This window comes from Cydia splendana, chromosome 11 (assembly GCF_910591565.1).
Source record: "Cydia splendana chromosome 11, ilCydSple1.2, whole genome shotgun sequence".
Lineage (NCBI taxonomy): Eukaryota > Metazoa > Arthropoda > Insecta > Lepidoptera > Tortricidae > Cydia > Cydia splendana.
This window is the reverse complement of record NC_085970.1, coordinates 10,192,552-10,217,389: the sequence shown is the minus strand read 5'-3', so window position 1 is coordinate 10,217,389 and position 24,838 is coordinate 10,192,552. Positions and strand designations below refer to the sequence as shown.

The following is a 24,838-nucleotide window of genomic DNA, read 5'->3' as shown; positions in this document are numbered from 1 at the left end:
CAAACACTAAGCTTTGCTTATCGATGTGCTCTGAGAGTAACGCTCTCTGTTTGAGGCCCTTAATTCGACTTTCCTATTATAAATCAAAACCCCACGGTAAATATTAGCCTTTTAGCCCATGATCTCCAGTTGATAACATACTCGTACATATCTAATATCTATAGCTTCATCACCTTATAAAACAAAGTCTAAAGTTTGTGTGTATGTATGAGCTTCTCGATAAACTCAAAAAGTTGTGAACGGATTTTCATGCGGTTTTCACATATCGATAGAGTGAGTCATGGAAGCTTTAGGTGTATAATTTGTTAAGATTATGTGCGAAGCCGGGGCGGGTCGCTAGTATATCATATATTGGATTTTTTCAAGTTGTATAGTTTAACTAAGCCAAGCTAAAATTGTAAATTCCTTAGTAGATATCCATTTATTATTAAACAATAATTAAGTTCAAATGCAGCAAGAGACCTGGGGCCTAGTCAAAAAGACACTCGTACATCGATAGACGCCAAAAAAATAAAAAATAGGTATAGGTATGACAAAGTTTTGCCTCTGCATTTAAACTGCGAGTTCAACATTCAACTTTTGGAACCAATCACACTCGAGGTTAAATTTTTTTTCAATTCAATTCAAGCGGGAAACAGAAACTTTACTAACTTGTATAACAATAACTATTATATTTATACCACATCAGATTTTTAGGGTTCCGTACCCAAAGGGCAAAAACGGGACCCTATTACTAAGATTCCGCTGTCCGTCTGTCTGTACGTCTGCCTGTCACCAGGCTGTATCTCATGAACCGTGATAGCTAGGCAGTTGAAATTTTCACAGTGGTGTATTTTTGTTGCCGCTATAACAACAAATACCTACTAAAAACAGAATAAAATAAATACTTGAGTTGGGAGTTTTTGCCTAATGGTACGGGACCCTTCGTGCGCGAGTCCGACTCGCACTTGGCCGGTTTTTCGTATTGTTTCGTTATACAGGTAATTTAAATCAAAATACACAAATGAAGCCTTTGTTTTTCAGCAAAATGAAGCCCTTACCCGGGCCATTTCAAATTATGACGTTAACCTTTTCACCTCCCGAAAGCTCTGCCTGTTTTGAAGCAAAGGCGAAATTATTATTATGAAGCCATTACGAGTTTAGCAACAATTCCTAACCCTCTTTTTATTTATCCTGTATAATATTTTAGTACTTTTCAGAAAATGGTTAAAAACAGTTCATCTTTAATGTTGTAAATAATGTACAATAGTAAAAATATTTTCTAAGAATAATCGCGAAAAATAAACCAACCAAATGTGTAGTTATTTACAGTCAAGGTCAAAAATATCGACACGGGCAAAGCGCCAAAAATATGTGTTACTCCTTAGACATGAATGTAGTTTAGGGTATTTAACTACCAGTCAAATCAGTTTCTTTTTTTTATTACAAGCTTTTATTTAGTTTCACCTGTCCCGTTGTCTGTCTGTAATCAAATCTTGCAAGTTTAATTTGATCCATTTCCCGGTTTCCGATTGAGCTGAAATTTTGCATGCATGTATAAATCGGATGGCAATGCAATATTATGGTACCATCGAGCTGATCTGATGATGGAGACAAGAGGTGGCCATAGGAACTCTGTGATGAAACAACGCAACCTAATTGTGTTAGGGGTTTTTAGAATTGTCTCGATGAGTATTAGTTGTCTGTCGTAAGAAAAGTACAGTCAGCGATAAAAGCTTGTACCAAAAATGAAATTTTTGCCAAAAACTTATTACGATTATTCACAACGATTTGCTACTATGGAATTTATATGAAACACTAGCATATGACGTCACTATCAAATTACCTACTCTTTATAGTTTCATACGGGTTTTAAAATATAAATTCTGTCTATACATATGCTGTCTACGTTCGTTTCTATATTAATCTTCTGGTGCTTTTCTTCCATGGTGTAAAATGATTTATTTTAAATACAGTCAAATACCCTTTATTAGTACTTTATAATATATACCTAGTTGTATAAATCATCTTATATAATAAGTAACCGTCTTATGTAACAAAGGCCTCTAAATTCATCCGAAAAATTCCAACCAAGACCAAGTAAATAAAGAATGAAAATTCGTTATTGTTTTTTCTTTACAAAAGAGACCGCAGCTCCGAGTTTCCACAATGCTTATTATCCTATATTAGGAAGTAGAGATGTGCCAGAAGGTATTTTAGTAAATGTTGTTATCGATATTTTATATTTTTATTTAATAAAATGAAAAAATGATTTATTGCACACTACAAAAAAATGGTACATAAGTATGAACAGGTATAAATATGTAGATAACAACAGGCGGATTTATCACTTACAGCGATCTCTTCCAAACAAACCTTTTCCTTTTTAGTTGTAAGTTTTACTTGTTCTTTGTTTGATGTTTTACTAGTAAGTTCACGCTGGGTATAAAACATAATCATGATCAAACCAACTCTATTTTTTTTCATTATTAGTTAGTTACTGACCTGACCACATAACTTGTCCTTGTCCTTTGGGGTCTTTTTAACACTTCACACTATGAGAGACTTTTAAACCAAATCATGTAAGATATAGGTACCTACCCGTTTATTGTACAATTCTATCTATTAGCTACGGAAGATATTATCGGCAAGTTTATTTATGTATGTATACATGCGGGATTCCATTATATAAAAAAAGTAAGTAGTAAGTATAATTATACCTGTCACATAATTAAAGCACCACAGCCACCACACGACACGTCAGTCCATTAAAATTCTGGTTTAATCGATATCGATACACGATGGATATCGCAGACCCATCCCTACGCACCCGAATATTAGGCATTATATTCATCTATTTACTTCTACACCTGTTTGCGCCCTTCTGATCTCGCCGAATGTTTTCATTAAACTTTGTTAATTTTCTTTTCTTCTCCTTGTCCGAGACCGCGGCCGATTCCGTTATTACAATTTGTTACGATTGTGTTCCCATTTTGATACGACCTTGACGGCTTGTACAGACGGACTGCCACCCGACTGCAACTTGTATGGGAACTGCACGCCGACGTTGCACCGTTGCAGTTGGCGTGCCGTCGGGTTGCTGTCCGTCTGTATCGGCCCCGAGTCGTTTCAACAGGTATCTCACGCGCACCAATATGAGGGCAAAATGCTTTATGACAACACGCTGACAATTGACAACTGACAGTTTCCAATCCATTTCTGGGTCGATAAGCAACGGTGGCACAAAGAGTCAATATTTACTTGTTGGGCCAGCACTGTACGGCAAAATGTCATTGTGGTGAAATAGGCACTTAGCACACTACATCAGAGCGAGATGTCGCTATAATACGCACATAAAGAAATCTCGCTCAAACATCGGAGCGACGTGCGAATCGGATGCAGTGTGTCATGCGCCATAGGGGCCTGATTGCGTTTCTTTAGCAGAAAGTGTGGGCCGCTAACTCTGAATGGTGCTCACGGTAAAGGTCGTATCAAAATGAAATCAAACCCATATCAATTGGTTAAATCAGAATAGGCCCCCGTAATGCAACTTGGTTATTATTTCCCGATGAGGTGTAAAAGCCTTCGGGTTTCGTTAAGGGATCCGGATTAAATACTTAACGAGGGGTTTGTGATTTCTTTTGACAGTTATGATTTTGGGGGTGAAATGTTACGGCGTAGACTATAGGTATATACTTACACAAAAACTTGATTGTGGTGAAGTGGTGATTTCAGTTTTTGTGTTACTATTATCTTAAAGCTACTCTTGATATTAATTTTCTTGTTAAAAACTTACAGTGTAAGTGAAATCAAGTTGCATATAGAAAATGTATGTCTGTTTATAGTTATAATGTGTTAATGAGATGGCGAAACGGTATAGTCGCGGACGATGTAGACTAAAAGTGATATAGGCAAAATATTACACTAGTCATTTTGCGTTCTAGACCATCCGCGAATAACACGGCGAAACGACCTGGACTCATTCTGTGGCGCCTGGGGGGAGCATGCACAAAGCCGTGACGAGTGGCGAAAGATAGGGGAGACCTGCCCAGCATTGGGACACAATATAGACTACCTACTAAAAAATAAAATATGTAGTTATAATTATTTTTGAGCTTGATACTTTGTTTTGTGATTTCTGATCACATCTCAGATTCTATCTCATATTTATTTATCGGAAAAACACAGCATACATACTACTATCTACTAAATAATGCGAAGAATCAAAATGCGAATACCGCAATCGCATTAACAAGTACTGTCCACGTAATACGACTCTTGTGTGAAAATTTCTATGCAAATGACAACAAAGACTGTAATAGCATAATACAGGGAATGGGTTTCTAAATGCAATTGTGCCGATAGGGGTTGGGATATGGTGATAGCAGAGAGCGGGGGCGGAAGCGGAAACCAGCACGCCTATTATGGATGGCTTTATCCACGTGACAAAATATCCGTCACTTTGGCAGGCATTGACTGAAAAAAAATTGTTTTCACATATTCATGTGATCAACTGACGGTCTTTCCACCGCGATACAACCGGCTGACTATTTTTTTAATTCACGATAGCATCTAAACTATCATCTGACAAAGTATCAAGCGGGAGGCGATGACTGACGATATTTGCTCCTGGCCCGCGGTCTATAACCGGACCAACAAAAAGAGAAGACTGATTAAGTACAAACCCTCAAATCGAAGCTTAAAGGCTCATTTAGACGGTTCGAGAACTCGCATGCGAGTTTCATTACATTGGGGTTTTTGATTGGTCGACTGAGTTGGACGTAACCAATAGTCCTCAATGTAACTAAAATCGCATACGCCGTCTAAATCAGCCCTTATATTGAAATCAGCGTACATTTTCGCAATATCAAAACCGCTGTCGCTGTTACTATGCCCATGCCCTACACTTAAAGCTAATACCAGCGTTAAGCTTCCGCTTTTATTAAGTTTTAAAGGACTTTAGTTCACGACGTTATTGTGTTTGTAGCTTACAATATACCGGTTTATTTGTAATACGTATTTAACTATTCAAAAGTCGCTTTGGGCAGTAGAATAATTAACATTAAGAAACGGAATATTCGTTGTTGTAATTATAGAAAATGTAAAACCGTAAAAGACAAGTCTAATAATTTTGATTTTACTTAGACCGTTTTTTGAATATTTTTTTCCGCGTAACTTTTTCCATCATAATATATCGTGTAAGTATAAGAAAATATGATCTTGAAAACGGTTAAAATATTTTTAATTTCACAATACAGGAGTTTGTACACAGGCTAAACATTTGTATGACAGATTTTTATTCTTGACACAATTAGTTTAAAAAAATTTAATGCAGAAAACAATAAATGATAACGGTAGACGGGTCTAAGCTAACTTTGTACCTTGTACGAGTACCCAGTGTGGGAGTCATTATAAACGTCTTATTTAGATAGAGACATAGAAATTTGACATTAATCATGACATTGCTACACTTTGTCATTGATTACAAAGATTTTTTTAACCAAATTCAGCCCAAGATAACCTGTACGGATATCATGTCTACGTGACAGCGTAATAAAACGGTGTCCGTCACTTTCTATCCCGCGGTGTTAAAAAGTGACAGTTATTTTATCACGTGGATAAAGATGGATAAAGCCATCCATAATACGCCGTCTGATAAATATTACCCTCAACTCGTCAACTTGCTATTCAGAATCGTCATGGCGTATCGTTTTTCTCCTATAATTCAATTCCGTGTCCGCTTCTTGAATTTGGTATAATTTACGCAACTGTTTCTGTCTCATTCCGTTTCTCGTCACGTCCGTGACAAATTCTATCGGATGGGGGATACGGATACCGCCGAATTTAGACCCGGCAGTGGACAAGGAGGGAGGGGAGGGGAGGTGGCAATGCGATAAACAAAATCAAGGTCAACTAGGTCAAAACTGGAAAGGGAAATACTTTTTTTTTACCTATCTATAATTGACAAAGAAATTCGTCAATAGAAAAAGGCACGAAGTTCAAAGTCTGTGTGGAAAATAGAACCTTTGCGGTTACATTTTTCAATTTTTTGCCAACTATACTGACCTAATTGTCTTTCCAGACTATATGAACGAGTACCAGAAATTCCAGATTGAAAAATCATATTTTTGTATGGGGATATTTTCCGTTACCAATATGAAAGTCTTCTTATTTTCCTCTCTAATTTTCCTGAAGTTTTCCAACTTATTTTAAAGTTTTCCGTAATTTAAATATCTGTGTTTACGAATACCTATAATAATCTTTCTGCATCCTCATGAGACCCAGGACAATTGTTGCGTTTTTGAATTTTAACCTTCTTTAATTTTTATGAGAGTTATAAACTAAAATCTAAGTCACAAATGAACTACTGAACCGACCCTTATCTCCATACAATTATAATTGTATTACGTACCAATAGCTAACAAGATTAATGTGAAAAGTGTACGAATACCGATAATCAGTCCACGTGCATAGACGTTCGTGCGCACACGCAAGTTACGTAATGTATTATTGAGTAGTGTTGCGGTTTTCATAGTAATAGGCAAGTCAAGGCGGTTTATTATCAGTATGATTTCTCATGAGACTTGGCTGTCCTTTAAACATGCGAGTAGCTAGGCGATTAACAATGCATCATAATAACTAATATATCAATCTCGGAGACCAATTTTATTGTAGGATGTGTAATGTAAATTAAAAGTAACTGCATACGCCAGCAATAGAAATACAAAAACAAAATTCTTTATGTCTTTAAAATACACATGACCATGATTTAGCGGATGGAGCCGCCTGGGGCGTAAGCAAAGAATTGCCTGTGTTGGGAGACACCGCTCTTTTCTAGGTTAACAACAAATAAACTATTTATACAATAGGTATAGGTATTAATACGTAAAAATATAATTTCTAAAACTAAAATAACAAAAATAGAGAGAGAGAGAGAGAGAGAGAGAGAGAGAGAGAGAGAAAGGTTTTTTTAATTTAACACCACAAACATTTAGATTACACGTTATAATGTAGTAAATAAAGGTAGTGGACCCCGCAGTAATTCCTCAGCCAGAAAAAACTTTACAGTATGATAAAGTATCAATAAATAATAAGTATTGTATAAATATCCAAAGAATAATAATAATAGAATTAAAGTAAATACCTAAAGTCTCAAATCGTTAGTATCTTTTTACAGAAAAATGCTCCGTTCAAACTTTCTTCACCGGACATATTCATGTAACGTATTGCAACAATATATGAAATATCCAAAAAAATATCCCAGCAGAAATACCAATATTAATAAAATATAATTTTTTGGTGTGTCTTGGACCGGAAAATTGCTCAGTCTAATTTTTTCACTGGAATGCCAGCTTATTGCCGTTTTATACCTACAAAATGAAAATCCAAAAAAATTACCATGTAACTATACTATTTTCAGAAATTGCCTTTTTACTCGCTGTGGAAAATTTCTCTATCCATTTTATTTATTGAATTAAGTTCACAGTTTTCTTTCCATTCATCTATAAAAACATCCAAAAAAATTACGAGCGCATTAAAAACGAAACATAACGGGAACAGTGTGTAGGGAGCGGAGTACAAGCGGGGTGCGTGAGCGGTACCGGCCGCCGCCCGCGCGCGCGCCGCGCCTCGCCCTATACTACCCGGCGGTGGCGGCTTGCTGCTTTTCTATACTAAAAAACGTAATTCAAGACCAAAAAAACTTATTACAATGTTGCCACTGCTGCAATATTTTTTTTGTAAAATATACTTGGTCAAGCAAATCTTGTCAGTAGAAAAAGGCGGCAAATTTAAAAAATGTAGCGAAGGATTATCGTCCCATAATTTTTTTTTATCGTTTCAACCTTATTTATTTATTTATTAAAAACTTACACATAAGTTAACAGTATAGCACCAAAGCACTTATGCGGTATATACATTTAAGATTCAAAATTGGAAGAACAAACACCACGGGATGGATTTATCTTCGCTTCCAAAATTTCGGTGTCCTGGATGATATTTCTTTTGGATATTTTGGATTTAAGTGTATACGTGACTACTCAGTATATATTTAAAAAGAAATCAGGCTGAGAAATTTTCCACTCTCAGTTTTTAATAGTTCTAAAATACATAAATTTGGGTATGCATTTTTTTTGGATTTTCTTACCCTACGCTAAATTATATTCTAAGATCATATAAGAAGAAAAAATTGACAGAGCAATTTTCCGATGAAAATGAGCACCAAAAAAAGGAATTATCATAAAAAAATATTCTCATGTTTGACAAAAGTTTTTGATTTTTTTCTAGTATCACATGCTGATACAAATAACTTATTTGGTAAAATAATTTTGGACGGAGGAATTACTCGGTTCAATATATAAACAGATTTGTATTTTTACGTATAAAAACCTAACTTAGGAGTGTTTTTTTTTTTGGATATTTCATATGTTAGTTTCGGCTCATACTATACAATAACCAAGCAAAATTTCATCGACTGAGGAATTAATGCATGGGTCTCCATACAACATCTTGCTTCGTTTACTCCACTATTAGACATGCTTATAATTAAGTATAACATTTATTTGCATCAAAATGGAAAAAGTCTAAAAACTTAGCGATTCGTGATTTTATACAAAAATTCTGAACGTTTGAATACAACGAAAATGTTTTTAAAGCTGGGCACTGACTATAAAAAATAATTTTGTAAAACTTGTTTTCGTACAAATTGAGTCGACCTTCTCTCTTCACCGGTGTGACCAATAAAGTATTGTTGTGATAAATAATGCAGTGACCGTCCACGGCGTATTGTAGAGATATAGGATTAACTCTCAAATAACTCGGCGCGTCCACACTTTTCATGGAGTCCAGCTTCTGTTTCTTAAAGGTTTCGTGTTTTATTTTAGGTGGACTCATAAATAGGGAAGAGTAGGTTTGTTTGCTTTTTATCGATTTTGTAAAAGGAAAATGATTATATTCTGTTGATGGTGCGGAAGGTTTCTTTGTGTATTTTCTTTATTTCTCGCCTTCCTCACAATACAATATGGGTTTTATTTCTTTTCAGTGTTTATGTTTCTAAGTAAGTCAATATCTATTAATTCCGATATTTGGGCGTTTTCTAAAATATTGAAAACCCGATTCTTTCAAACCTGGACATTCTTGGGCTCATTCTACTCAGAATAGACGCGATTTTCCATCCTACCATTAAAAACCGGCCAAATGCGAGTCAGATCGCCCACCGAGGGTTCCGTACTTTTTAGTATTTGTGGTTATAGCGGCAACAGAAATGCATAATCTGTGAAAATTTCAACTGTCTAGCTATCACGGTTCATGAGATACAGCCTGGTGACCGACAGACGGACAGACAGACGGACGGACAGCGGAGTCTTAGTGATAGGGTCCCGTTTTTACCCTTTGGCTACGGAACCCTAAAAAAAATGTCCATAAATGTCCATTCCAATACACGGATGATAACAAAATTACATCATTTTGATATCGGAACGCAAGTTACAATTAGCCCCATGCCCTAGTTGACACGACGATGAGTCCTTAATCACTGTCTCAATGCAAGAATTCAAACCACTAACCGATTGTTACGAATTCGCAATCTCAGCTATCTCATCCACAACTCCACCAGCATAAGTTGATCCCTTGGTCCATAAAGATTGTACAGAATCGCAGCTCAAGCTTATATTGGTTAGTCTGCCATATCGCAACGGTGAGCTAGTGGGTAACAGTGTAATCGTATGTAATCGGTGCATTATATCATCGTGGAAACGGTGTGCAATCGATTTTGAAATTAAAAAAGTACAATGCATTCGTTAAACGACATAGCGTAAAGTCGATAGCACACTAGTGATGGATTATCGATATCGATACTTGGAATTAATTGGCTATATGAGTACCTATGTGTGGTCGGGAAAGTAAAATCTTGTACATTCGTGAGTAAAAACTGTCAGTCTGTCACGCTGTTTGACATATGTCAACTATCAAATGACTAATTGTGGCTAATATAAGCCGATTACTTTTTTTTAAATGTTAGTACGATTCGTAGGTGAAGTTAGTATAGGTGACAATAATCCTAAAAAAATATCCTTAACATTTGCATTACAAAATTACAAAGTCTGAACATATTCAATGTGTTTGTATATGTGTCTCAATGTATTTGTATATGTTTCTTTGAACGAGGGTTGCTAGTTGCTAGTACAACAATACAGGTCGATCTTCAATGAACCTGTAATTAAAATAATAATTGTCTAAAGATTAAGTTAAATAGCTTAAAAATTACCCACTTAATACTCCAATAAATATTGTAGTTAACTTTAAAAACATAATATAAAGATAAAGCCAATAACAAATAAAATAAAGATAATTTAATAATTATAGTATTGCTCTTAAAAACAATAACATACTTTACACGTGACGTGACAGGTAGAACTAACACGATAAGAAAATTTATTTACATACGCTCAAGAGCAAAAAAAAATGGTTATATTGTTTAGAATTTTCTTATAAAGTGACTTACTTTCATTTCATTGCTTTCGAGCATACTGTATTTGTTTATTTAATTAGATAAGTTACAGCCATCAAACCCCTGCGGTATATAAGGTCAAGATCAGATAAAAAATACATTGTTATTATGATATTATTATATGCTAAACTATCATTACTTGGCCTTTAACACTTCTTGAGATAATTATTGACCAACTTAACTTGCTCTGATCATTAACCCTTTGAAAGCCACGCAACATCATTGGCGGTCAAGGGGTTAACTACCTAATTATTTGTTAAGTTTACTAACTAATGCGTTTATTATTGGATTAAATTAATAGCAAGCATACGGTCATTCACCTTTTAGATAACATTGATTGCACGTTATCATTTGTGATTATGTTGTATTGCGTTTGTTTACAATGATTGAACTGTGACATTGTGATTATTTTACTATAAATACTTTTGGCGTTATTCATAAACGCATTACAAGCCTGAATTTGCTATGAATCGTTTGTCTTCATCTGTCATTTGATTTATGTATTTGTAAGAAAGGGATAAAACCTAATTTAACTAAGTAATTCATGGTCGTAAAGTTTTATGAATAAGGGGAATTAATATTGATGGTTGCGGCAAGTAAATTGATTGTATGAGTTTGTAATAATTACCGATAAGTAAATAAATAACGTATTAAACAACAAATTAAAAAACATAAACACTGTCGACAAAAACTATTTTTATGATTAGATGAGACACATTAAAAATGAAGAAAAAATGGAAGTGTAATTGATAATTATTCGACGCCTGTGTGTGTCCTAAAGGGGCTAGATATTAAGGAATTTCAGAAAGACTCTTGTTAACAACTGTAACCACATAGGCCTCGTTGCACAATGCACTATAAATCACCTAGCAATGCAGTAAGCATCGATAACTGATCGATCCCACCACTAACCGAGTAATCGCTCGTTTATCGTTCATTCAAATCGTCGACGTCGGCCGCGCGCAAACTACACGCAAACCGGCCAGTGCTAACGTTCTATTCGAATTTTTAAATCGTTCGAATGTCGAAATTCGAAATTTAAATTCCTTGGCATGTTTGAGTGAGTGCTTTGAAGTGATTAGTGTTGTCATGGATTTTACCGTTGGGATATAAAACAAGGTAGAATTTTGCTCTTTTTTATTATGCATGACAGTATAATACTGAAATAAGTTTAGCGCCTTATTGTGAGGAATTTCCTCGGAAGCCATGGTAATAAAGGAGCTTCCGCAGTTTTACGCAAATATTATCCCGAAAAATCGCGAACTGAGAGAATGCTGGAATTTACATTTATAAAAAGCCTAAAGAAGTTGGACTGGGAAGTGTCAAAGTGAGTCCGTATCTACGGACGTATTCAAATTTGCGCCGTGTTACTCGAGACGAACGTCAGATAAATTAAAAGCTTTGTGATATTGTGATTTATTTAAAAGATATTTCCGCTTACGTGTTTTTGAAGTTTTAAGGACTAACGGCGCGATTCGGGAAATGAATTAGAGATTAACTAGATACGATATAGTAAAGATAAGTGACGTACGACGGGTAAAGGTACCTTATGGAGGCGCTTACGCTATTATTAACGCCGCTCCAATATTATTGCGGCGTTATGCGACGTAAATGCCGGCCGCCATAAGGTACCTTTTTCCGTGGAACGTCACATATCTTCACCATTCCATATCTAGTGAATCTCTAATTCGTTCCCGAATCGCGGCGAGGAGCGACGTGTGAATCGGACGCAGTGTGCCATTGCCCCTTTAACAGATTAAGCGCCACTTGCACCATCCCATGATCCCACTAACCCGGGGTTAACCGGTTAAACCATTAACCCAGTGTCAAATTGTACTAGTAACCATGGTAACTCCATGTTTATCCCGTTAGCCTCGGGTTAGTGGGATGGTAAAAGTGGCGCTAACAGTGTTCGACTGTTAATTTCTATAAATACGATTGAAATATTGTTATAACATCTCATAAATATTTGTGACGTCCCACGGTCAAAGGTACCTTATGGCGGGTATGGAGTTATGCATACCCCAGTAATCTACAATAAATAAGCTATCGATAACACAAAAGATCAACCTTCTAGGTTGCGTAGTTACAGAGATATGATTTTTTGAAAATAATGTTGTGAAATGAGCAACTTTACGATAGAGAAGTTTTAAGTTTAGCCGCCTAAAAAACTATGTTCCTGAAGTAAGCTACATAGTTGACTACAAATAATAATGCCTTATATATCTGAGATTAAAAAAATATTGCGACTTGTTCTGTAATGCAAATAGAAACTTTTGATATCGACTGATTTATGTGTATACTAACCAATCTCTTGAAAATAAAGTTTTATTTCATTTTCACGATTGATTGCAATGAGCTCTCAAGATTTAAATTTTATCTATTAGAAAACGACACTGACAGACAGTTTAAGCAAAAAACAATACCGATTTAGAGGTGAAAATGTATTTTCTGACTTTTTCATATAAAATCACAAAATTGAATATTTTTACTTTTAATGTGACACACAATCAATTTTTCTGAGCACATATGAAAGAAATTCTGTCATTCAAATGAAATAAATCCTAAAACCCCAACTAAATACTATATTTAACCCCTTATGCCACTTTAAACTTACATAACAATAACAGTATTTGCTCCATACATTTACGAAAAGGTACCTTATGGAAATAAATCTAATAATACATCACTACAAAATATCAATCATATTATAGTTTATCTTTTATGAATAGAAAATATTAATTTACATTAAACTGCCCCCAATTTAATTAGTTCTTCGTCATAATAATCTTAAAAAAGACCAATAATTTGTATGTAATGAAAAGGTACCTTGTGGTCAAGTTACATGATGAGGCATGATGATGATGGAACAGTTAGGATAAACTAATAATATTTTGGGGTTAAGATGGTATAAATCGTCTATTTCTTATCAATAATATATTTCGGTTGCTATTGAAGATAAGCGGCATTGAGGTTCAATGACCTCAGATATTCCATAAGGTAATGCGTCGGGTATTGGCATTTTTCAGCAAACCAATGGCTGATTTACTGCATGCGACCAAACCAAATGAAGATTATTCTAGTTAAGAAAGACTTGACGAGAGTAACTTTGGTATAATAGCAGTCTACTTGGATTTGTGATGTCGGTCTATGTACGGTTATAATATTTGCGAGGCGCCCCAACCAGAACTGAAATTATCAAATTAGTTTTGCAGAATGCTAATACAGTTCTCTACCAAACTTCTTTTCCCGTATTGACTAGTTTTTTTGGGAATTTTCAATCTTTTTTCCATAAGGTACCTTTTCTACTAAACTCTGAGACGACATTACTAGGCTTATAACTAACTTATAACAAAAATAAAAACAGGTAAACAAACGTTACGCATTAAGGTTTCAGATCACACAATAAAAAAAAAATGAGCATTTTTTCACCTCTTTACAAAACATTTAATATCTCCGAAACTAGAAACCCTCATAAGGTACCTTTTCCCGTGGAACGTCACATTTGTAAACAAATCATTATCGTTCTATTGATTATGACTTATGATCCACTGTTTGTTATCATTGTTACTGTCATAATAATACGCCCGTAATTATGCCGTTGACACCGCAATATAATTATCTGACATTGAAATATCCTAAATCTTAAGAGTCACACGATCCCGCCGCTAAAACGCCGCTCCCGTACAATCGAGGTCAAAAACTACAGACACAACAAGAGGTACAGTCGACTACAAAAAGCTTAGAGAATTTAATAACCGGAGTCGCCATTAAGAGCTTACCCCTTGCCGAAAACCTTGCACATTGTGCATACTTTTGTATGGATTAACGTTTATCTGACATGGCTATTGGTGCGCAAAAATCGGCAGACTGTTTTGTGCAGAAAATGACAGGCAAGGCGTCGCCAGTTACTAAATGCTCTAAGAGATAAAGATTAAAGATGCATCCATTTCTTCACTTTATTACAAAGCAGTAAGGTGCAAAGTGGATACATCTCTTTGTAGTCGACTGTACGAGTAACATCACCACATTCAATTGTTTCGAACACGGAACCTGAACCAGCGTCATTATTCCGAAGTAATCTGCATACAAAAACCTTCACAACACCGAAAGGTCTTATCTAACAGCAATTCCATAATAAAAACAGCCCTTTTTACAACCAAATTAGTACTGTGGTGCACCGAAAACTGCATATGCAGATTCGGCACTCAGCATAGAAAATTGCGATGCCGTGATTGGCCCAAATTATAGCGGCCATTGGATGGAATCGGATATTTGGAATTTAAATTTTTTGTATCACGAGTGTTAAGGTGGGGACAGACTGATGCGTCAAATAAAATAAGTATTTTTGTTATAATTTTCTACCTTATTAAAAAAAAACAATATGAGTTTTTTATTACCACCTGGTATTGCTAATGTTTATTAATATAATATATAGGTGTATTAATTGTTTAAAAATATTTAACTTAGTACCAAGTAACATTTATTATGTAATATAAATAAAAAATTAGTGAAAGTAAGAATGGAGGCAAAATTTAATGACGGGTAATAAGTTTCTATATCGATAAACTCAATTATGTATACTTCTTTCATATACAGTCGCCATCAGATATATCGCAGCGGCCAAGGTGTTCACAATATCTGAACACGCGCTCTAACGCCTTGACAATAAAGGCATGCTCAGATATCCGTGAGCGCTCCGCTCCGATTACTTCCGATATATCTTATGGCGATTGTACTAGTGATCACTCCAAGTTTTTCATGTAGAAATGTAGAAATAAATCTTTTTTAAATGCATTAATGTGTACCAAGCTTTATATTCCCCGGAAATAAGAATTAAAGTGACTCTGGCTTTAAATTAAGGAAGCGTAAAATATAGCCCGCGGCCCTCGGCAATAATTTTATTGTTGTAGCGTTTATGAGGGCGATTAAAATGAAATCTTGGCACGGGGATGGAATAGTAATCTACCTTCATTTAAAGTCTTTAACAACGTTTAAAGTTCAGTTAAATTTTACGTCTACCACCAGTTTTGACATTGACATAACGCTCACGTCTACGTAATTTACTTTCTGTACATCTCGCTTGCACTAATATGCGAGTACGAGCGAGATGCATAGAAAGTAAGTTACGTAGACGTGAGCGTATATGTCAATGTCAAAACTGATGGTAAACGTACTTTGGTCTGTTGGTTTCTGCCGGAGAAAATTATGGCGTTAATTCGGTATCGTCTTGGGTCGTCCCATTCGTTTTTCGTCAAGTTCTTAAATATAGTCCTATTCTGCTTTCGTCACTCATAATTCTACATTGAAAGCCACCGACGATTGTGACGAATGTAGAATGAGTGACGAAAGCAGAATAGGACTAATTTAAGAACTTGACGAAAAACGAATGGGACGACCCAAGACGATACCGTTAATTCATAAAACGCGTTGCTGGCATGGATTAGCTATGAATCGTTTGTCTTTATCTGTCATTTTGACTTATGTATTTGTAAAAAAGGGATAAAACATTATTATTAATAAATAAAGAGGTTAAAGTCTAGAAACATTAACCTACAATCGGGACGCCAAATCACTGTACCTTATAAAACAAAGTCCCCCGCCGCATCATGTCTGTTTCTGTGTATGCATGTTCGCGATAAACTCAAAAAATACTGAACGGATTTTCATGCGGTTTTCACCTATCAATAGAGTGATTCTTGAGGAAGGTTTTGGTGTATAATTTGTTAAGGTTTTGTGTAACCCGTGCGAAGCCGGGGCGGGTCGCTAGTTATAAATAAAGTCAAAGTGGGTAAAACGAGACCTATACGGTTAAGCCGTCTACAAATTCGTCGATTCTAACTCTTGCGATTGTTTCTTTAGCTATGACATAGAAGGCAAACGAGTAGACGAATCGCCTGATGGTAAGCAATTACCGTCGCCCAAGGACACTTGTAACACGTAACTAAACTATTATGCACGCCCTTCAACGAGCACACTAGCGCCACTGCTAAATAATCGTGATTATTTAAATTTAACTTAACTCAAAACAAAAACGGCCGTTTTAACTTTGGACGCATAGATTGACGAATTCAGCAACATAAAAACTAGTTTGATGTATTCAAAAGGTACTTAAATACAAAATACAGTAGCGGCCCCTTTTTTTAAATACCTATCGTTAAATTTAAATAATCATGATTATTTAGCAGTGTCGCTGCGCACGTTGATGGGCTCTTAAAATGATGTCATATTGTAATGTATTGAAACAGTGCGGCAATTATCCACTTAGTAAAACACTTTCTGGGCAATAAAAGAAAAAAGTTATAATCTGAATTAAGTCGGCGTCTTAACAAATTGAAAACGAAATAAAATTTCTTTGGTACCTAATTTGATAATAAGTAATCACCGTGTAAAAAACGTTCGAAAGGTCTGTGTTTCCAACCCTGTCTTTTTTCAATTAAGTCGTATTTCAAATACCATCAGCTTTTCGAGATAAGAGTTCTCTATATTTCTGGCAAACCTTTAAATCGCTTATACTCTCAGTGCAATTTTAAACTGTATCAAGTTTTAGTAAAGTCGCTGTTTCAACAAAATACTTTGTGATAGGAGCTTGCTACATTAACCAAAATTTTTCTTTAAGTTTTTCCTTTTCCATTGTCAATGGCCTAATAAAATTCAATTACAATCAAATGCCCCTCAGATAATTAATTCCGATTCTCAAGTGTTAGGGTGCTTGTAGATTTTTATGCTTGTCAAGATATCTTGGGCGAATATTTCTCTGTAAAATAATGTAATTTTGACTCGTCAGAGCGAAATTGCTTTTGACCTTTCTTCGCGCGTTTTAAAACAATTTGTCACTCGAAAATTTGTGCTCGAAAAAAGTTAAAACGTGCACGTCATTTATCTACTTTAATAAAAATAAGTAATGTAGGTACAGTCAGCAGTAGAAGTTGCTAAGCGGGCGAGGTGTTCAAAATTACCTTGACACGCTCTTATTCTCTTAACAATAAAGTCGCGTGAAGATCATTTTGAACACCTGGCCCGCTTAGCAACTTCTGCTGCTGACTGTAGGTACATATAATGAATATTAGATATTTACATTTTAAAGTTGAATTCATCGATGTAAACATTTCATTTCCAAAAATATGGTAAAGCGTAGTAAGATTCCATTTGACCTTTTCCGTGTATCGTTTTTCACTTTTTGTTACCTACTATATATCATCATCATCCTCCTCAAATTGTCCCGGCTTTTTGCCACGGCTCATTAGAGGACCCCAGAGTCCACTCTGGCGGGGATCTAATGGCAAGAATTAATATAAGCACTTTATTAAAGTGACTGCCTTCTGAATTTCTGACCTCCCGACCCAGAGAGGAAGTAGCCCAGTTTCCCCACGATGTTTTTTATAGGTACCTACCTAATTAATACGGCTATCCCCAGAGTGACACTGATATGTTCGCTAACGTCTGCGTAACTTACTTTCTATACATCTCGCTCGCACTGGCAAGTACGAACGAGATGCATAGAAAGGCACACGCTAAGCGAATATGTCAGTGTCAGGTCAGTGTCAGTAAGGCTAAACAAAAGCCGAATCTGACATAAAGTTGATACCTACAGGTTTTTGTTCTTATAAGAATGCTTTAAAATGCTCGAAAGTCGGATTTATTTTAAATGCATGTCGATCCAGCTAATAGCAGATTTGAAAGTGAGCCTATTCAGCCTTAAGTGCCCAATTTAACAGTTCCCCTAATCCGTAAGCCGATCCTTGTTAACGACTCTAAATATCGGATAACTTTAAGTAGTATTCAAAATTAAGCTTTAAGTTTAAGTTCTGTTAAGACGAACGAATGTAAGTTAGAAAGTACACCAGTTTTTTATTATTTTAGATAAAATAAAATATATCGCAATGAAACAAAGTCCAAGTCCAAGTAATATTTACGTTAATGTTCAGGTGAAAATTATCGAGTTTTATTTTACCTATATCTATTTATATCCCAAAAAGGCTTGGAAAATATCATTTAGTTTATACTAGGGCACAGAATAAATAATAGTACTAGGTACAGAAGACTCACTCTCTAACAAAACGCGTCCGTTACGATCAGCACAGATATGGCCGCTAAGTGGCGACAGCGCCACGCGCGGCTTATGGCTTTCCCCAAAATTGGGGCGGAACGGATGTACTTTTAGCTACCTACCTGTAGCAAAGCGACGAAATCGCGGAGTGAGCCACGCCTGACTTGGGGTTATCAAATCTCTTTCGATTATAAAGTTTCATAAATAACCTTTTTAGTTTTCATTATGAATCGATAGTACATAACAACTGTAATTAGTAACTAATTTTTAAGCACGCACGAAATCTTTTTATCTAACAGCCGGGCTAGCACATGATTGGCGCGACACTATCTCGAGTCTCTTTAATTAATACAGCTAGAAAAATACGGGTAGTCTATCTCGCAGGCGAGATACTGTCGCGTCCCTGAGCTAGGCCTACACCTAATACAGAACGAAAAAAAAAAAACAGTCCATTTTACGATTGTACTCTTTGATCAAATGCAATCTCCCTAACACATTTCTATTCGGTCAAGCACTTTACAGCACTACATTCATCTCAAAATCCTTTCAAGGGCTGTTTTCACTAATTAAATGTAGGTCAAAGGCTTTTTCGTTTTACTAGCCAGCTTGCCCTAAAATATGCCTTTTACCGTACTTTTGAATAGGTACCTACTTGACTGGGGTAAAAAGGTACGTATAATTGGTAGCACTTCAGGACTTGGCCTTTGATCTATGTTGCGTTAGTCATTTTTATTTTATTTAAAAATGGAATTAAGTTAATATTAAATTTATTGGCTAGGTTTCGGATAAAGGACACACGGGACCTTTAAATGTTGTGGCTTTATTTTATAATTTGACTTTATGAATTGATTCAGAGTGACGAAAAGAGTTAACATGATTTTGTGTGCTCAATAAGGGAACCTAGATTTTTGATATTATATCAATCTCCGAAAAAGGATGCCGAAAACCATGCAAAGTGAAGTTAAAAGGAAGTAGAAAAACAGACTCTTAGAGCTACGTAACAGGTTCTAAAGCTAAGGCAACTTCTAAGAGCGTGAAAGTAATATGTACATTCAATTATAATATTTATTTGACTAAAATACTATATCGATTATGAGATTACACTATTACTAAAACCTTCTTTAATATTACTCTCACTAAGTATATTGTTAATTAATTATTACCCTTTCACACAATATTCCATGCAGCTAATTGAAGTTAGCATCCAAACTTCTAAAACCCATTCACGAATAAACGGCTAATACGTCGGCAAGGGGAATCCCAGCGAGTTCCCAACTCGACTTCCTTCCGGCAGCCAATATGGCCGCCCAAGATGGCGGAACACACGGCCGGAGATGGCTGCAAGTTTCTAAGCAGCGTATTAATAAGTTCAACTGCCGAGATATCTATTTTAATATAAATTTGAATCGGTAATGTTATTGACTTGTTTCTTCGTTCGGTTAATATTATTCTCGTATTACCTACGGAGTAAATATAAACATTTATTGCATGTGGGTTTAGCCTATCTGTATGATGAATTTCACCCGTTTTCTAATCAGCCGCTTTTGTATGATTGAGTTAAATATTACTATTAGTTGATGGTGTTTAGCAATAATGTGTCCACCCACATTAATTACGCAATAAATGTCAACTCAAAAAAATAACGCTTAAAGTTGACAGTTTATTGCAAAATGCATGTGGGTTGACACATTTTTGCTAAACACGATCCCTGTTATACTTGCACATTTGTAATATTCGTAAAATTCTCGTTGATGAATATTACATTACGTATGTGATTTTTTTTAATGTTCAAAATTTTTGAATAGAATGTTAAACATTCAAGCAGGCTTCTCCACATTATCGACCAATCTTTTCCAGCCATTCCATTCATTCCAATTTGGCATGCCTACTGCCTCTCAAGTTTAAGTCATGATTTAATGACAAAATGCGTTTTAATTTAAATAGAAAGAAAAAACCGGGCAAGTGCGAGTCGGACTCGCGCACGAAGGGTTCCGTACCATAATGCAAAAAAAAAAAACAAAAAAAAAGCAAAAAAAAAAACGGTCACCCATCCAAATACTGACCACTCCCGACGTTGCTTAACTTTGGTCAAAAATCACGTTTGTTGTATGGGAGCCCCATTTAAATCTTTATTTTATTCTGTGTTTAGTATTTGTTGTTATAGCGGCAACAGAAATACATCATCTGTGAAAATTTCAACTGTCTAGCTATCACGGTTCGTGAGATACAGCCTGGTGACGGACGGACGGACGGACGGACGGACGGACGGACGGACGGACGGACGGACGGACGGACGGACGGACAGCGAAGTCTTAGTAATAGGGTCCCGTTTTACCCTTTGGGTACGGAACCCTAATGACCATATTATATACCTATAGCAGTGGGGAGACACTCCTGACTTCGGGCAAACTCGGCTCTGTTCGGCTCAGCATTGCTCCGAGCAATTATTAGGGTTGACACAACTTGACGTCCCTTTGCGTGCACGACAACAGATAAGATAACTTGAAATTTGACAACCCTAAATAGCCGAAAGGGATAGTGCTATAAGTTAGAAAGGGGTATCATGATTCGACCCTGAATCACAGGAAGTGTCCTTTCTGTACGGTAGTACTAAATATTACTTGTTCTGTGCCTATGATACATGATCAAATCATCATCACTAAAACTGAAGTCTTAGAAACTGTCGCAAGCCGTGCGTGCTATTGTTAGGTAGACACCAAAACACAAAACGAGCGATCTTCTAGGAATAGCCTAACATACTCGTATACGCAGCAATAAAATGAAAGTGAATGGTCTAGTCGTAACGAAACCGCACAGATACGTGCGAAATGACGGGAAACTTACGAAATTTCGATAGCACGTGACAGCCATTCTGGATTCTATGTAGCGCTTTAGTGTTTGAAATTTTAGGTGATAATTTAACTAGGTATTTTTTATTGATTGTTTTAGATAACAAGTGATTTTGGTACATTGATATGATTATAAGCTTGTATTGTCTTAATACATATATGGTATAAAAACTCTCACGTAGAGATGGAAAATCTCTCACATAAAAACATCTCTTTTACTTTGAAATTTGCAGCATTTTTCCACGTAATATCCTTTCGTGTGTCTCTGTCATTAGACAACTAATTAAACTATCACTTCTGACAACTTAATTACAGATCGTCTGCAATGTAGGGCCCTCAGACTAATAAGGGTGTCACCACATTTGTCACCGCCGAATTGGCTGAGGACGTTCAACAAACTCTGTCTAAGTATGTCGTAAGAGCGAATAACCTTATCCCGTATACGAACCACACAATTTGGACTGTAATTTACAGTTACAAGGTTATTAATTCAGTAGCAAATTTTTGACACAGAAGGAAAGAAGGAAGGAAGGAAGGAAGGAATGAATGAAGGGTTTTTTTCCCGAAGGGTTAAGGGTGCGTTTCGACTAGAGATATCCGAGGACGCGTTGCGAGGGATGTGTTTATAATAACCAATAGAATCACTGCACGCTGAGTGAGGAAAACATATGAAGTGATCCTATTGGTTCTTAACAAACACATCCCTAGCAACGCATCCTTGCAAATCGGTTCTGTGGTAGAAACGCGATCAAGCGCCATGCGGTCTTCGATGCTACCAAAAGGTCGCATAATACCTATGCGTCGGTCGGTACCACTAGAGACGCGTCATATGCTTGTCGAATCGGCGTCTACAAGTGGTGGTAACACCCTAAAACGTGGTAAAGTTCTCTCAATGCTAATTTAGCTAAAAGTTAGAATAAGTTGATAAGTTTAGACAGTAATGAAAATTGAAAAGTTTAGATGAATATTAAAATTAAAGTACCTATTTTACTTAACATTTCTTTTTGGAAGTAGGTATATTCTATAAGTTTATAGAGACGGTTTGACCTGCAATTAGATATAGTTCACTTAATGTTTTGATATTTTTGTACTTTTCTGATCTATTAATATTCTTGTACTTACCTACAAGTTAACGGAATTAGACCGCAAGGCGTCAGTTTGCATTAATTCCGGAATATGCGGAAAAGAAGATGAAATGAGATGATGAGATGAGAGAAGATGGGAGGATATACCGTTTGTGCCCAAATAAACATTAAAGCTTGGCGGAGTAGGTATGTACACAGCGCAGCATATTTAGAAAAAGTGTTAAAAAAAATCCACATTAAACTTATTTTCATAAAAATAATTAGTTTTGGTTTACATGTTAAATTTTTTTAACAAATTTTGGAATCGGATATCTAACGCTGCTTATAGAAGACATGGTGCCCATGATTCAATACATACTTACACACATATTCACATGAACTAATTAATCGTTTTGTAGACTTATATCGACCGGGTTATGAACCGTGATTACCTTTTGTATTGTTTTCGAGCTCCCTCCTTCCTTCTTCCTTCCTCCAATCCTTCCCCCTTCTACCTTCCTTTTCCTATCCTTCTGTGTCATCGAACGTCACGCAAATAAACAGACGCCGGAGGTCACACTCACATCAAACGCACACATTCCCCGTTTTAATCAATTAAGTGGAAAAATCCCTAACACATGACGTCCGCACTCTAAAACCTAAAGCGATTGACGTAAGTACCCAATCCTGGGAATGTTGAGGGTGGTACAAGTAAAAAATGGGAGCGAGTTAAATGCAACGCAACGAAGCCACGCCGTTTTGTCGACTAAATAGTGTTTAGTTTTAAGTTTATAAAATACATATGTATGTTAGTCTGTAAGGTATTTGTAATATGGGCCTTGTTGCCTGAATTAAATTTCTAAATAAAAATAAAATAAATGTAATACATTTTGAAGTTTCTTTTTTATTTCTGAAACTGTAGTAACTGTTAGGTATTTATTTCTTTATTAACTGTTCTAATTTTCCAATTTAAACTGTCGTGAGTCTAAAATTAAACAAATTTAACGCTTTTTTTGCCCGAGTGACTAAAAATACGTGAGTTAAACAGTAAAATTAGCTTAATGCTTATAGCTTTGATGGACGGTGTTGAATGAATGAATGAACGAATGAATTTTATTTGCGGAAAACGGGTTACATAGGGTTGGTATAAACATAGGGTTGGTGTTTCCACATACCAACAACTTTACGTATGTACTTTTTAATCTTCCTACTCTCACCTCGTGCCATTTATAGATAGATATACCTTAGGAAAATATGTATAAAATATGAATGATGGGCGCTGAAAAGGAAAGGCCAAAAACCTCGCCGTCTATTCTGCGTCTGAAAGCTTCTACATACGTACAGTAAGTGCAACCCTAAATCGTCTAGCATAAATGGAAATTGTCATGACATTAATAAAATAAAAAATCGACTCCCTCCTCCTCCTCGCGTCGGTTTCCTCAATGATGAGGGTAGTGAGGGTCGTGACCATCTCGTCGAAATAGTTTTGTGCGGACCACTCGGCGCCATCCACTTCTATCTGCTGCCTCGTGTAGAGCGTCGTGTACGGTAGTGTCGAAAAAAACGACCGTGTCGTAGCAAATGGAAAATTATGATATCTGCTTATTGGTGAATAGGCTGTAATGTACTGTACGGTCAGTCAGGGTAGGTCCTGGTATAAGCGTCGTTAAGGAAAACTCTACTTTAGAAATAGCCTAAATGTAGAGTAAACTTTTTATCGTGGTTACAATCTATCTCGACTGACTTTAATAACACATCCGCTGCCACTTATCACGTGGAACACCTTGAAGGGGAAAGACTGGAACACTTGGACCTACAAGATTGGTTCTCGAGTACCATTGGGCCGCTTTCACGAATTCTGGGTTTTATTAAGCAAAGGCTTATTTTTGCACTTTTATCTCACGGCCTTTCTAGTTTCTGTAATTACTATTAAATTGTTTTCTACTTAATTTTCTTTTATTTGCTTGATTAATCAGCAAAGCATTTTATAGTAATAGAGGGATAACGAAACTTCCTCCTAACTTAAACGGTTTCGTGGTCGGTATTGACACTATTAGCGACCCTGCCTACAAAGCAGGAGCTCCCCGGGTTCGAATCCTGATAAGAAGATTTATTTCTTGTGTTTATCACAGATGTTCGATCCTGAGCTATGGATATTTCTATATATATTTAAGTATTTATCTATATGTAGGTATCTATTATATATACCCCTATCGTCGTTTAGTACCTGCAACACAAGCCTTATTGAAGTTAATGTGGGACTAGGTCGATTTGTGTAAGATTATCTTATAATATTTATTTATTTTATGTACATATTTGCTATTTATTTGGCATAGTGAAATGTTAAAGGCTAGCTGTAAAAAAACCTTGTTTTAAGTTAATCCGTGTC

The 24,838-nt window shown here is 36.0% G+C and overlaps 2 protein-coding genes across 2 annotated transcripts in view; one reads left to right on the top strand and one right to left on the bottom strand.

Annotated features, from left to right (window-relative positions):
* The window catches only part of LOC134795119 (uncharacterized), a 31,798-nt gene that overhangs the window by 6,552 nt on the left and 408 nt on the right, over positions 1-24,838 (bottom strand). The window lies entirely within an intron of this gene.
* LOC134794888 (brain tumor protein-like) overlaps positions 11,461-24,838 on the top strand; it is a 500,480-nt gene continuing 487,102 nt past the window's right edge. Inside the window, exon 1 of the mRNA XM_063766725.1 lies at positions 11,461-11,605. The gene's annotated coding sequence lies outside the window, so the exon portion shown is untranslated. The remainder of the gene's footprint in view (positions 11,606-24,838) is intronic.